Raw genomic sequence first — 16,115 nt, 5'->3', positions numbered from 1 at the left:
TGATGGTGATGCAATATCTTTTGAAAAATAAATGTATATAAAAAAATTATTAATTTTAAAGATTTTAGTAGTGAAATAAATATATAAATATTAAAATTGAAAAATAGTGTTAAATATTATATTTAATGAACACATATTCTTTTTAAACTCACCAAGTCTGTAGAATTTCAGTATGATTTATTTTTTATTTTTTCTCCAAGTAATAATATTAATGCAATACCAATATGAAATATAGAAGATAAAGAATAATATATAATATAATATAATATAATAATATATATATATAATATATATAATATATATATATATATATATATGTGCAATATGTATTTAAATTTGAGTGTGCATTTATGATAAAATTTTAAATATTTTTTAAATTTGTGGAAATAGTATGAATTCTAGTAAAATAACATATGGTCATTAATTATTTTTAACACTATAATGTGACTTATTTTAAATATATAAATTGTGTGTAAATATTTATAAAATTTTGAAGTTTGAATTAATTACCCTCGTTATGACGTAATATAAATTGAATAATCTCGATTTAATTATTATTATTATTATTTATTTTCCCATAGTTTTAGTTTTATTTTCATTGCTTACTAATTTTTAAAATTTATTTATAAAAATAATTATATGTTCAAAACTTTAAATATTATTGTTTACATATTTATTTTATTAAATATGTCAACAATTATTTGTATTTATTATTAATCTTTAATATGTTATTAACTATTACATTTTACTATTTCTTTGTAATAATAATTATATTGTTACATACGCGTTTTTTCAAATTAATGATATTTAATTAATGTATATTATCCTTTATATTCTAAATGTATAATGATATCTATTTATAATATATAAATCCCACAAATTAGTACGTTGTCACATCAGACCATTTGTTGATTTGTTGTTACTTCACTCACCCATCTTATTGCTCAGGCTAACAATACTCTGTAACCGTTACTATCACAATTAATGTTTGTTGTTACACCATGTTTTTGGTCAATTACAGTATCCAAATAATTGTTCACACACAATTCATCAAGAATGTTCATCTACTCTAGCAACAATGTGTCTTGGTGCAATATGATATAGCAATTTTCATACATGACATTTCTATTCCTATGCATCCATGGAGTACTCCTCCAGAACCCATGACATTATGTTATTAACTATTACATTTTATTATTTCTTTGTAATAATAATTATATTGTTATATGACATTTCTTTGTAATAATAATTATATTGTTGCATTCTACTTTTGTGCATCACTCTGTATATATCACATGTCTATTTGTTTGTATTTCCTTCTACCATTTCATTTTCATGCCTGAAAAGAGAAGTTGTTGAAGTAGGTGAAGCATCTGTCATAAGGGTGGTTGCCTCTTCCACATGATTTACAAGATGGGCATACCAAAATTTCTATGCAAAATTGGGTCCTTCTCTTATGCTTTCCACATGTTTGGTGCAATGCCCCACCCTTACATCCTCTTTTGTTTTTGTATTCAGAAAGTATTGAAATTCCTTTAATATCTTTTCTCTAAATTTTCATTTTCCTCCATTTTAAACTCTAAAGGTTATCTTTGATTTCGAACAACGAAAAACTAGAGTCATGACACAATTCTTTATTTTCACTCATGTTCTTCATCCATATTCATTTACGTGTGATTTATTTATTGAATTTCAAATTTCATCTTCAGTTTAGCATTCATCGTTGTCTTTTGTTGTAATTCATGACTCAATTTCAATAGTTATAGGAAATTAAAGACAAAAAGGAGACCACAACAAATTAAACATGAAGATAGTCATGATGTGTTGTTGTAATATATATTGTTGTAATATATGAGCTACATCAGGATGGTAAGAGCTAGTGCATAAGGAGGGGAAAGAAAAAACATGAAGAAGCAGTTTTCACACCCCAACCAACCAAAATATCAGTTGTTGTATTGGCTTTAAAGAAATCTAGGAGTAAATTACAATTTGTTGTCGCCAGAGTAAGTTATGAATTCGTCAAACAATCCCACAATGCTCATGAAAATTAACGATGTTGTCCATGGAAATCACATTCTGCGATGCAACAACCACCTTCCATTGACCCTGATCCCAACAAAATTGTAAACCTCTCCATGACAATTTTGACATAAATTAACTTGTGGAAGGTGCTATTCTTGCTCTCTTATGGATGCTCTAAACTACACTTTGTTTGACATTTTAGGGATCTTAATAAAATACCAATAATCACCGAAAATACATTACGTTAGATTATCAAGAGGGATTGTGAAAAATACCTGGATCCATGATAAGCAGCAAAATTGATGAGTCTGAGGAACTATTGGTTTTGTGTTCTTTCTCAACCAAATCACCGTTTTCCTTTTGGGACCTTAGGTTTCTCGTCAGATGGGGAGAAGAGAATACAATTTCTGATTTGGTGTATGGGGACCACAACCTTGCTTTAGGTTTTAACCTGTTAGAGTTCCCATTATTCCCTAACGGGTCAAACTGGTTTCTGCTTATCAAGCCCATATTAATTTCTAATGATAGTCCAATAGGCTCACCAAATTAGATCACTTTTATTGAGCCCATAAATGTAAAGAGTGAATAGGCATTTTGGTCCCTGTCTTTGTAGCCATTTTGCAAATTAGTCCATATCCTATTGAAATGTAAAAAATAGTCCCTATCTTTGCATAAGTGTTGCAAAATAGTTCTTGCCGTTAAATTCGAAAGTAACGTCGTTAGTGAGGTGCATTGTTGGTGATTTTAGTGCCACGTAGACTATCCAACATGGCACTAAAGTGTGTGTTTATAAAGCTTCTTCTGGTCACTTGCTTTTTCTTCCTCAAATTAGGGTTTATAAGAGCTTCTTTCCTCTGAATTCCCTCCTTGTTCTTAAGTGTGTGTTCCTCAAATAGGGTTTGTAAAGCTTCTCTCGTCTGTAAAGGTTCTCCCCTTTGCTTCTTCTTCTTCACTTGATTTCTCCATGTCTGCAAGTGGTAGTTCTTCTGCATTTTCTGGTAGAACCATTCGCCAATGCCACCATGGAAGACGTACAACTATTCGAACTATAAGAACAAGGAGGAACCCAGGAAGGTTATTCTATACTTGTGCATTGCCCCAAACAGACCCAGATAACTGTCAATTTTTTGAATGGGTTGAAGAAGAAAACCAAGTTTCTAATCCTTCTTCTGTCACAAGAGAATCAATGATAGTGATTGATTTGAACCTACAAATTGAAGCATCGCAGAAGAAAATGAGAAATTTAACAAACATTGTGTTATTAGGTTTTTCATTTTTAATTATAATGTTAGTTTTAGGGGGAATATATTTTAGGAAAAATTTGTAGTAGCATCTTGTGATATTATAAGTGTTGTTTTGATGAAGAAATATTGTGAATGAAGTTCCTCAAATTTTTGTTGCTACTGTCAGTTACTTTGCAGTTCCTTAAGTTTTTCATTTGAAATTTGATTTGGGTGTAACTACTGTCAATTACTTTCCAGAACAATAGAATGATGCTCAACTTGATCAAATATCATATAATTGGTTATACTTCCCTGGTGTTGATTGCGTTGATGTTTGCTAATTAAAGGGGAAAATGTAGTTTAATCAATTCACCTAAACCCAGTTCAATTAAATAAAATTTTATTTAGTACAACAGAAAATGCAGTGATTATAAGAGAAAGAGAAGAAATAGGACACTAAATCATGTAATAAAACACATTTATCAACATTTTCCTTGTTGTTGTAATAAAATAGATGTGGTACCTAGTTCATCAGCATTTTTCTTGTTGCTGTAATAAAACAAATGTGGTCATGTGATTATAAGAGAAAGAGAAGAAATAGGACATTAAATCATGTGATTATTTTTCAAAGTCTAGAAGCTGCTGTAAGGTTTAATAGTGGTCCTAGTCTAGAGAACTGCTAGCAAATATCATTTGACACTTCCTAAACCAGAGAACCAACATGGCTCAGCCATAATTTCATTTCACAGACCATATAAAGCTTTCACACCATAAACCAAAATAGATAAGTCAAGCTTTCATAGATAAGTACCATAATGTTTACATCATTCAAGCTTTCAAATTTGAAGTACCGAAGTACACAACATAGACTAGTACCTACTGAATAAAAATTAGTCATATCCAACTACACATCCTAATAACAAAATAAACCAAAAAATGGGTCTTCACTTTTCTTCATTTTTATATTGGATCTTTATCAACAGCCTTCCTTCTAGTGAACCTCGGTGTTGGCATGAAAAGTAATGGTGTTGTTGGTGGGCCATCCACAATAGGTGCATCTACTGTTAAAGTGTTTGAAATGTTCTTTTGTTTGCGTCTTGTTATGTTTAGCTTATTCCTTGCTACTGATGGAACATCAATAATAGGTGCCAGGACCTACATGCAAATGCCAAACATGAATCAACAACTTTGGATTATTTCATGGCTCTCCACATCTTTGTAACTTCAATGTGAACTCCAAACTCTTGCTTGAAATAATCCAAGGCTTCAGCACATTTAAGGCTTGGTTGGATTCTGAGTTTGGCCTCAAGTTTGCTGACCACCCACTCTCTATTTGCTTGTTTGTTCTTCATTTCTTTGCAGTAATTATGCTCATGCTTAAATGACTTGATTTGAAAATAGTTTCTGTGTTCATTTTTTGCACAATAGATCTCCCAATCACAACATGTCTTCTTGCATTTTGCTCTAGCCCTCTGTTTATCGTTCTTCTTCCACTTGAACTCCCTGCCCATGCATATGCTATACTCCCTCAAGGCATATTTAAATTCAGCCAGAGTACCAAACTCCATCCCTAATTCCAACTTCTCTTCACCAACTCGACTACTATCATTATACTGAGGATAAAGTTTGTCAACATCCTCATCTTCATCATCACTACTAATGGGGTTTTTGAGCTCCTCTGAATGATAACCATCTGTTTCAAATTCAACTTCCTTCCTCATACAAGAGAAATCAGTAAACCACTCATCCTCATCATTGTCATCTTCATCATTAGGATTACCAACCTTTTCCTCCTCATCACCACCAACATCTTTCTCTTCACCACCACCAACATCTCTCTCTTCACCACCACTAACGTCCACATTAATACCTTTCTCTCCACCACCAACATCTGCATCAATGGTGATCAAGTACAAATAAATTATATTAATCAATTATAAACATTAAATTCCAAAATTATTCAAAATTATGCTAACCATGTTGGACCAAGTAGAGATCAATTAAAATTTACCTTCCTCATGGCTAGCAACAGGTACATCATCTAAATCATCCACATTACATGCTTCTGGAATTGGATGACATTTCAAGTACAACATCTATGGGACTTCTTTTGGAATTGGATCTACTTCATGATGAACATAAACATTTATCTCATTCTCATTTTCCAAAGCATCTCTCACTAAGTATAATATATCTTCATCTGTTGTACAGCTCCTTAACCCATGATTAAAATCTAAGTCTTTATCAATCAACCAAAAACAATCTCCTATATTGCTATACTTCTTACATGCTTTCACCAGATCATATAGGATAAATGTGTTCATGTAATCAGCAGATATATCCTCCCAAACGTCAAATTCTTCGCCTATATATTCAACCTTTCCATCACTGGCACATGGAGTGAATCTTCCTCCATGGTGCAATATTAAAGTTATATTGCCATCCATTCTACACAATCAAAAACCACAAACAATTCCATATATTAGGAAATAAAAAACCTAACTCAAACATAGGCACAACACACAACAAAATGCAATGTCATGTATAAAAATAGAGCATCATAAATCAAAATAATAACGGACCATAAAACAAAGTAACAATGAATCCATGCTATATCAAAACCCTTCAACATATAAAACCCCAAAATACAAGAGAATATAAATTGTTCTTCATCAAACCTTAATCAACACATCACAATGATTTATATGACTGAAGACCAAAATGACGAACTGGTTCACCAATACACAGACCAAAACGAAAAACAAAAATGCGAAAACGCAAAACAACCATGAAAACAATGCAAATGAAAATGAACGCAAAACAACCACGAAACGAATGCGAACCTGAGTCAAGAGCGAAGCATGAAGAGTGACAATCACAAACTAAGGGAATGCAGTAAGGCAAGAGCGAAGTGCGAACAGTGAAAAAGCCCTATGAAATCACAGTAAGGCAGTGGAACCGTTTTGGGGGAAATGGGTTTACTTAAATTTTGAATGGTTTTTATCCTAACTTATCATAATTTTTCAATTCAGTCCAAAGACTTGTCACATGAGTTTGCTTACATGGACTAAGACTTGCCACATGGGTTTGCTTACATGGACTAAGACTTGTCACATAGACATATGACTAACAATTAAGAGGGGGATGAATTAAGTTTTAAAATTTTCTCACTAACAAATTTTAACCCCCTTTTAAATGATATATGATAGCCTCAGAATGCAAAAGAAGAAGAAGCAATCAATTTAATAATGTTCTTTTAAATGCGCAAGACAGAGTAAACTGCATTAAAATAACTAAGATAAGGGAAGAGAGAAATGCAAACTCAATTTATACTGGTTCGGCCACTTCCCGTGCCTACGTCCAGTCCTCAAGCAACCCACTTGAGATTTTCCACTATCTCTGTAAATCCTTTATAGACTTTGAACACACCTTGGGATCTCTCACCCTTGTGTTCAATATTCTCACAATCCAAAAGACAATCAGTCTCTTGTTACAACTGAGTTTATGAGATGAACAGAAAGATTTCTCTCCTTAAGAGAGTAGATGATACAAATTAAAGATCATAGAAGAATTCTCAATAGATTTACAAGTGTTTGGCCAATAGTTGTTGAGAGAACATTTGACAATTAAGGTCTCTTTTTAAAATCTCTCTCTTATTACTTTTCGAAGCCAGACACACATATATATAGGCTCGTTGTGCCTTTTCAAAATGGTTTGAAGAGATGTGTCTTTTCAAAAAGTTTTTTTTGAAGTTTTCTCACTGTTAATCGATTACAACTCCTTGGTAATGGATTACACAGTTATGTAATGAGAAGTCATGACTTTTCAATTTGAATTTTTGTAGTTTCATTACTGGTAATCGATTACAGACAAGTGGTAATTGATTACAGCTTTCAAATTTCAAATTTCAAATTTTAATTTTCAATTTTCAAATTTCAAACTTTCTGGAAAAAAAACTATTGAAAATAATTTTGCTTCTAGTAATCGATTACAATGCTTGGTAATCGATTGCCAATGGAAAAATGCCTTTTTCAGAAAATGTTAAAAATATTTTAAAACCTTTTTATAATCAATTTAAAAACTATATTGTGAGGCCAAACCTTTGCAATCACTAAGAGACTTTTTTAACAAAGATAGACTAAGACTCAGCTTTCTTCTTGATCTTTGTTTTTTTTGTCTTGATTTGGACTTGAAATAAAACTTGTGTTGCTTTTGTCTTGGCATCATCAAAACCTTCATACACATACATTCACAGTGGAAACAATGTTTTTGCTTGAAAAGGAGGTTTTAAGTTTTCCCCCTTCTAACATGCTTCACAAAGTTATTCATCTTTGTATGACATTCTTGGTAAACCTCTCACAAGGTCATGTCTTTGCAATTTTGAGATTAACCTCGAGCTTGCATGTCCAAGTTTCTTGTGCCATACCCAGTGATTTCCTTTGATGGATAGTAGAAATGTTATATTTTGATTTGATAGTTCACTAAGATTAATCTTATAAAGATTACCTTGCCTCTTGGCAGTGAAAAGTTGGTTCATATTTTTGTGTTTGACAACACACCCATCTTTGCTAAAGGAAACATCAAGTCCACTGTTAAATAATTAACTTATGTTAAGTAGATTGTGTTTAAGCCCTTTAACAAGCAGTACATTATCAATGAGGGCATAGGGGTCAATACTAATCTTTCCTACCCCTATTATCTTCCCTTTCTAATTTCCTTTGAAAGTGATTGTTCCTCCATGCATGGGGGTTAGGCATTGGAACATACATTTTTCTCCTATCATGTGATGTGAGCAGCCACTGTCTAGGTATCATGATTGGTATATTTTTGTTGTGGTTGAATACATCTGCAAAAGAAATTATTTTCTATTTAGGTACCCAAATTTTCTTGGGTTCTTTCTGGTTAGTTCTGAAAGCATTGGATGATCCAATCTTTGGTAGATGTCTACATTTGGATGTCATGTGTCCAATATTTCCACAAAAGTAACATACTATGGTTTCTTAATCATGAACATACTTTTTTTCCTTTATATCCATTTCAAGATTTGTAAGTTGGGCATTTGTTGTATCTTAAAATTTTGTTAAGTTTGTCAATGCTTCCAAAAAATTTGGATGGAGTTTCTCTCATAAATTCAATCCCTTGATGAAGTGTAACAACATCTTAAGGTTGTTTTCGGAGAACCTCATACTGTTCAAGTTTATCATTTGAGAATTTAAGGCTTTTCTTATATCTTTCACATTCAACTCATAAGTTATGTTCACTTGCCACCAAGTTCTCATAATTCTTATGGACTGGTGAACATTCTTTCAATAGATTACACCTTTTCTCATTTAGGCAATCATGAAGTTTATTGAGTGTGGTATACTCATTTTGTAAGCCTTCCAGTTGATTTTTCAACCTTTGAAGGTCTTCTAATAAACTAGATCTTTCTTTACAAATTTCCTCATTTTCAAGGTGAAGCTTTGTTGTGTTTAACTTTAGACTCTTAATGTCATCACATAATTGAGTGGAAATTTTTGAAGAATTATCTATTTTTTCTTCAAGTTTTCCTTGAAGTTGTTTGTAATCTTTTGAAAGATTTCTTATATCCTTTCTGAAATTTTGATAAGCTTTGGACATAATTGATGAGTTGGAGAGAAGTTCATGATATGCTAATTGAAGAGTTTCAAGGTTGTTTATATTTACCTTTTCATCTAATTTAGAGTCTCATATTTCTGATGTAGTGTCTGCCATCAGATAGAGGTTGGCTTCTTCTTCCTCTTTTGTTTCCTCATCGAAGGATGTGTCATCCAGTTGTTCTCATGTGCTCATTAGTACCTCATTAGTACTTTCTTGTCATTTGGTTTGAAGTACCTTTTCTTGTAATCTCACTTACCAAGGTATGGACATTGTAACTTGAAGTATCCTGGTTTCTTACACTTATAACATATGATGGAACTTTTATCCTTGTCCTTTCTTTCTCTATATGGTTTCTTGGATCTTTTCCTGTCTGATCCACTCCTTTTCTTCCACATGTTCCTTATCTTTCTTGAGATAAAGGCTAACTGATCATCTTCGTCTGAGCTATCGTCATCGAACTCATCATCATAAGATGTATCAGTGTTGATAGCTTTGGATGAGCTTCTAGACATAAATCTGAATGAAGATTTTTGCATGTTGGAGAGGCTTTGACTTTTTGTGTTGTTAGAGCCAAAGATTTTCCCTTTTTAAAACCTTCATGTTGTTGAAGTTCCTACTCATGAACCTTTAAGGTTCCAATCAGTTCTTCAATGGACATGAAGTTCAGGTTCTTTATAGTTCTCAATGTTGACACCTGTGATTTCCACTTTCTGGATAAACTTCCTAGGATTTTGTCAATGTTATCATAATCATCAAAAGTTTTGTTAAACCAACGTAATTCATTTAAAATAGTTTGGAAGCGTCCAAACATGGTTTGCTTATCTTCACCATCTTCCACAGTGAAGAGTTCATACTAACATGTCAACAAGTTGAGCTTGTTGCGTTTTACCCCACGACGGGACGGTGAAGGCCAAATAGATAAGCCAAAGCGTTTATCTCCAAGGGAGAAAACGAGCGAAATTGCCACCAACATTTATTTGAGGAAAATATTAGAAAAACCAAAAAGAGGTTTGTGAATTTTGAAAAGAAGGGTTTGGGAGTTGTTTACGCATGGGGAAGGTATTAGCACCCCACGCGCCCGTCACAAGGAACGACAACCTTTAATCGAGTGTGTGCAACATGACTTCAAAATTATTTATTTTCCCTTTTTATATTTTTTTGCTTTTTGGGATCGACAATGGGGTTGCCCTTGCTCCTACGTATCCTCAGATACGATAAGGAATTAAGACCTACGTAGTTCTTTGAGTCTGAATATTTGTTTGTTAAATTGATTTTATCCTTTTCAAAGATTTATTTTAATTGCGAACAAAAAGTGATTTAAGGCGTTGTACCTTGAAATGATGTTTTAAATTTTGAAAAGTGGAGAGAATCGTTAAGGTGTTAGACCTTGAAACCATCTTTTAAAATTTGAAAAGCTGAGAGAATCGTTAAGGCATTGGACCTTGAAATGATCTCAAGTGATATTTGGTAAAAAGAAGTTAGTTATGAGTTGGTTTTATCTTGGTTTTGTTTATTAACTTTCAATCTCTTTAAAGACAAATTTACAACACTAGTGATCGGTTAAGATTGAACTTTACAAAGAAAAATGAGATTGTCGATGATAGACAGAGAAGATGAATGTCCACATAATAACAAGGGGGACCCCTAAGGGTACATAGATCACATTCAATCCCACAAAATAAAACTAACCGACGATCGCAAGAAGAACACGAAACAAGAAAACGATGTAGGGAATGATCGCAGTCACGATTCGGTAGCGCCTTGGCTTCGTTTCCTCTTCTTTCTTCTTCTTCTTTCTTAATTCTCTCAATTCTATCACCTTCTAACCATTGGAACCTTTCCTTAGCCTCCCTAGCACGCCTAATTATAGGAAAATGGGCACTTGGGGCAATGGCAGCTCACCCAGGCGAGCTAAGCCTTAGTCATGAAGCAATGAGCTTGCCCAGGCGAGCCGGTTTCTTAACATTGAAGTCTTTTGGTGGCCCAAGCAAGCCAGAGGATAGCCTGGGCGAGCTAGGGTCTAGGAAAACCAAGGAAAATACCCTTTTGCCTTCATTTTCTTGGTATCTCTTGCCTTCCTGACCGAAACACTGAATGGTCCCTTGCTTTGCATTGTAACTGGCATTCAACACCATAAGTCGACTAGCAAGGATCAAAAGATCAATGAACGATAGCCCCCAGAAAAAATTAAGGTATGACAATTGTCCCTCTTTACTTACCTTTTATTCGAAATAAAGGGGAAGTAAAGATAAGGACACTAATTTTGTTTGAGCGATCTTGCTATTCGACCGTGCAACTAACGAAAACCAAGGGACTGAAACATGTAAACAAAAGGACTTTGGAGTTTTATGAAACGTAAAACGGAGGACATTGAAGTCCTGTAGAGCGGAAGACATTTGAAGTTCTTTGTTTTATTTTATTTATTATTATTATTATTATTATTATTTTAAAGCACAGAAACAGAAGACTGTGAGTCCTAATAAGCACAAAGACAAAGACATCGAGTCCTATTAAAGACAACAGACGTTGAAGTCTTATAAAGTGTAAAAGACAGAAGACATTGAAGTCTTGTAAATGTAAAAAATAGAAGACATTGAAGTCTTGTAAATGTAAATGAAGACATTGTAGTCTTTGAAAGCGTAAATGACTGAAGACATTGAAGTCTTTGAAATGTAAATGAAGACATTGTAGTCTTTTGAAAGCATAAATGACTGAAGACATTGAAGTCTTTGAAATATAAATGAAGACAATGTAATCTTTTGAAAGCGTAAATGACTGAAGACATTGAAGTCTTTGAAATGTAAATGAAGATATTGTAGTCTTTTGAAAGCATAAATGACTGAAGACATTAAAGTCTTTGAAATGTAAATGAAGACATTGTAGTCTTTTGAAAGCGTAAATGACTGAAGATATTGAAGTCTTTGAAATTTAAATGAAGACATTGTAGTCTTTTGAAAGTGTAAATGACTGAAGACATTGGAGTCTTTGAAATGTAAATGACAAAGGACTTTGAGTCCTATGAAAGCATAAAGACAGAGGACTGTGAGTCCTATAAAGATAAAGGTGAGGACTTTGAGTCCTATAAAAGATAACAGTGAGGACTTTGAGTCCTATGAAAGATAGAAACGAAGACTTTGAGTCATGTGAAAGATAAAAGCGAGAACTTTGATTCTTGTGAAAGATAAAGCAAAGGATGTTGAGTCCTATGAAACAAGCCAATAGGCACTAGTACCAAAGGGCTCAACCTTATGAAAAAGCAAGAGGTTGACTCTTTGAGAGGGTCTCTCATCCTAAACTTAAAAGATAGGACATTAGATTTGGGAAATTGGTAAATAAAGAGAAATCTACACACTTATAGCCTAATATGAACATGATTTTTGGGATGCAAATGCATGCAACCTTCATCTTGAAATGCTAGTGATGCAAAAGGTTTTGAAACATGAAAATTGTGTAATGTTCATGACATTCTTTCCTATTTTTGTGATTTTGATTTTGATTTGATTTTTTTTTTTTTTTGCTTTTTTTCTTTTTTATGGAAAACAGATTGACTGTCTCTTTCTAAAAGACATGATAACTCATGAGACCTCATCCTATCTTTTTGCAAATCTCTTTCTAAAAACTTCAATTATTCTGCATTGCCAAGAAAACATAAGGCTTTGGGATCAATCGTTCTCCCCATTGAAGGATGGCAATGGATTGTCACACTTTGGTATGTGACCAAGTGAAACTTTCCTGATTTAAGATCATAGAGTGATGCCAAGGGTTTGTCGATCCCACTAAAACTTCATGACATAGGCTGATCCCGAAAGAATTTATACAACAAAGGCCACCCTTGGATTCAAAAGGAATCCTAAGGAGTATGCATGAGCGACTAACATCAAATGTACCTTACCATCACAATTGTCTTTAGGCATTTCCCACGAGCTCCTGGTTGAATGAGTTTTCTTCTCAAATGTGCAAGTGTGAAACCTTGAGGATTCTTTCCTTTTTAATATATATTTTTTCAACAATCACAAGTGTGTGCGGGTTTCATTCCAAAATCCCAACTTAAAAACAAAATTAGTCATTCCTTGATCCGCATGGGCTTTATTGGGCTTGTAACATGGTCAGGGGTAAGAGGGCTATGAAAGAAAGGATTAGAAAGGCTCAAAGAGTGTTTGAGGGTTATATTGAGTAAGAACCTTGAGAGTCTTGCTTGTACTTTTGTTCTTTTCAACTCTTGGGTCGGGCACTACTCCTTTTGTCTTATACATTAATCCTTATTGCACTTTTGTTCCTTCCTTGTAAAATTAGGAGATCTTTTGTCTCTCTTTTTCTTCACTCGCCTTTGGTGGATTTTATTTTCTTTTTCCTTTCATTGTTGCCCAATTTCATGCATGTAATGTTTGCATTGCTCTTCCCGCCAGTTTAGCGGTAGTTCCTACTCAGGGTTCCTATTTTGTTTTTGTTGTTTTTTTTGTGTTATTTTTTTAGAAAACAAATATGCTTTGGCTTGGAGGGGGTAGCAAGGGATAAGTTAGTGTTTGGGATGTTGAAACATGGCCATGTATCATTTCAAATCTTGACTAGATACTTTTGTAGTTTGGATTTTGGGACCAAACCTCTGATAAACATGCTCCTAAATGCTTTTTCTTTTTTTTTCTTTTTTTTATTAACCCTGACTTTTGCCTAGGTCGCCCTTTCGGGTTTTTGACCTACCGGGTGAAAACTTTTGATCTGCCCCTAGGTTCACTTGAGGCTCATGCGTGGTACCTCTCATTGCCCTAGTGTAGGGCTCTAAGGTATCTATTATTGTCTTTTGTCACGACCTTGCAGGTTCTCGAAAATGAATTTTCAAGGACGGGAAATATTTAAAAGATTTTCAATTGACAGATTAAGTCGAATGACTCTTGTTCTTGATGACTCACCTTTCTCAAAAAAAAGACAACTTTTAAGAATGATGAAATGAGGTCACATGAATGTCCGTACTTATTTTTTATTTGAAACACAGTCAATCAAACATTTTTTTTACTCGTTGTTTACGGCACCCTAACCAAGCGTGCATAACGAGCAATTTCCGATTGAACAGACTTGGAGTTCAACTCAGGAGCGCAGGTCACTTGAGCAAACCAACGACTTATATTCACATTCTAGTGAAAGTTAAATAAGCAAAGATATAATTATGAGAGAATGAGAGACAAGGACATCGAATTTATCCATATTATTAGCATTGTGATTGTTGTTTACAGTAATGGCATAAACCTGAAAATCCTAATGAGTCATTGGAGACATATAACAACAACCTTCAAATTGCCCCAAGCATCATACATTTGACGACATCAGAATTCACGAGCGATTCTCCTCCTCAAATCTCAGCCAGCCTGCATCAATCAGACTTTGCACCTTATGTTTCAGGGTCATACAATGCTTAATGGAATGCCCCAAAACTCCTCCATGATAAGCACATGTTGCATTCAAGTTGTATCCTCGGGAAAATGGAGGTTGAGGAATCTTTGCTAGGATTATGGCTACCATTGCATTATTGAGTAGATATGGGAGTAAGTTAGTATACGACCCCGAAATTGGGGTGAATTCTACAAGCTTCTTTTCAAGAAAATTCCTTTCCTGGTTGGTGTTTTGATTGGTATTAGGGGTGGTTTTTGGTCTTGGATGTGCAACAGGCGGGTTTTGTGGCTGATTTAGGGGTGGCCTTTGTGGATGATTGGGTGTTCTTGGCTAATAGGGTGGTGGATAATGAGAAGGACTAATATTGGCTGAGTTTTGATATTGTTGAGCTGGTGGGAAATTTGGCCATGTAGGAACTGCAGTCACAGCATGGGTTCCTCCCTCTTTCTTATTCTTTTCATTTGCCCCAGGCTTCCTATTCATCAAAGCAGGATAATCAAATTTTCCTCTTCTCAGACCCACTTTGATTCTTTTGCCAACGAAAACTAAATCAGTAAAGCTTGAAGGCGTGTAACCCACCATCTTCTCATAGTAGAACACCGGTAACGTGTCGGCTATCATTGTTATCATCTCCCTCTCCATCATTGGGGGCACTACTTGAGCTGCCAGATCCCTCCACCTTTGGGCGTATTCTTTGAAAGATTCATGCTCCTTCTTACACATGTTCTGTAGCTGCATTCTATCTGAAGCCATATCAGAATTGTACTGATACTACCTAATGAAGGCAACCATTAGGTCCTTCCAAGAATGGACTCGAGAAGGTTCAAGATTAATATACCAGGTGATGGCTGCCCCAGTAAGACTTTCTTGGAAGAAGTGCATCAATAATTTTTCATCTTTCTCGTATGTGATAATTGATATGCTTACGTAATTTAAATATTTAAATCACATTGCAATTATCTATTTTTCCTCTCTTTTATTACTTCTTTTGTGTTTGAACATTAGGAATTTAGTTTCTTCTGAGTTTTTGTCCAATAAATGCTAAAGTTATCTAATTTACAGTGTTTTGGAGTGTATTTTTTTTGTAGAATTACACAGTAGGAAGCCTGGAAGATGGTTGAAGAACTGGAGCAGCTCACTAAGCGCTTCAACAATGGCTCAGCACGATGAGCCAACTTGGAGGTCAGGCTTAGCGCGCATGTGGCAGCTTAGCATGCATCTGCGGCTTAGCCTGCATGTGGTGTCTTAGTGCGCATCTGCGGCTTAGCTTGCATATGACGGCATAGTATGCATCTGCGTCTTAGCTTGCATCTAGCGGCTTTGCACGCATGTGTGACTTAGCGCATAGTCACTTATGCTAGCTGGACTTTGCACGTGCACTTAGCGGGCACATGTCGGCTTAGCAAAGGTCCCCGGACGAAAGAAAGGTCGCATGTCATCAAGCAAAGGTCCCCGGACGAAATTAGGGTATGACAGTTGCCCTTCTTTACTTGTCTTTTATTGGAGATAAAAGGAAAGTAAAGATAAGACACTAATTTCGTTCCTCTCGATTTGACGAGAGTCGCGGGTGACCATAAAATCCCCACATGCAAATGACTTGTTGTTCCCAGAATTTCACAAATTGCCTAATGATGGATGCCAAGCACCTCACAAGGACCAAAGAATGGTCGCATGTCATCAAGCAAAGGTCCCCGGACGAAAATCAGTGTATGACACTAATTTCGCTCCTCTCGGTTGACGAGAGTCGCGGGTGACCATGACTTGTCGTTCCTAGAATTTCACAAATTGCCTAATGATGGATGCCAAGCACCTCACAAGGACCAAAGAATGGTCGCATGTCATCAAGCAAATGTCCCCGGACGAAAA

General features: G+C 34.8%; 1 pseudogene; it reads right to left on the bottom strand.

Annotated features, from left to right (window-relative positions):
* Positions 1–2,532, bottom strand: part of LOC100801903 (NAD(P)H dehydrogenase (quinone) FQR1-like) — an 80,135-nt pseudogene extending 77,603 nt beyond the window's left edge.
* Between the last annotated feature and the right edge of the window lie 13,583 nt (positions 2,533–16,115).

Source organism: Glycine max, chromosome 12, assembly GCF_000004515.6.
Source record: "Glycine max cultivar Williams 82 chromosome 12, Glycine_max_v4.0, whole genome shotgun sequence".
Taxonomy (NCBI): Eukaryota; Viridiplantae; Streptophyta; class Magnoliopsida; order Fabales; family Fabaceae; genus Glycine; species Glycine max.
The sequence above is the reverse complement of the archived record's forward strand: the minus strand, read 5'-3'. Positions and strand labels throughout refer to the sequence as shown.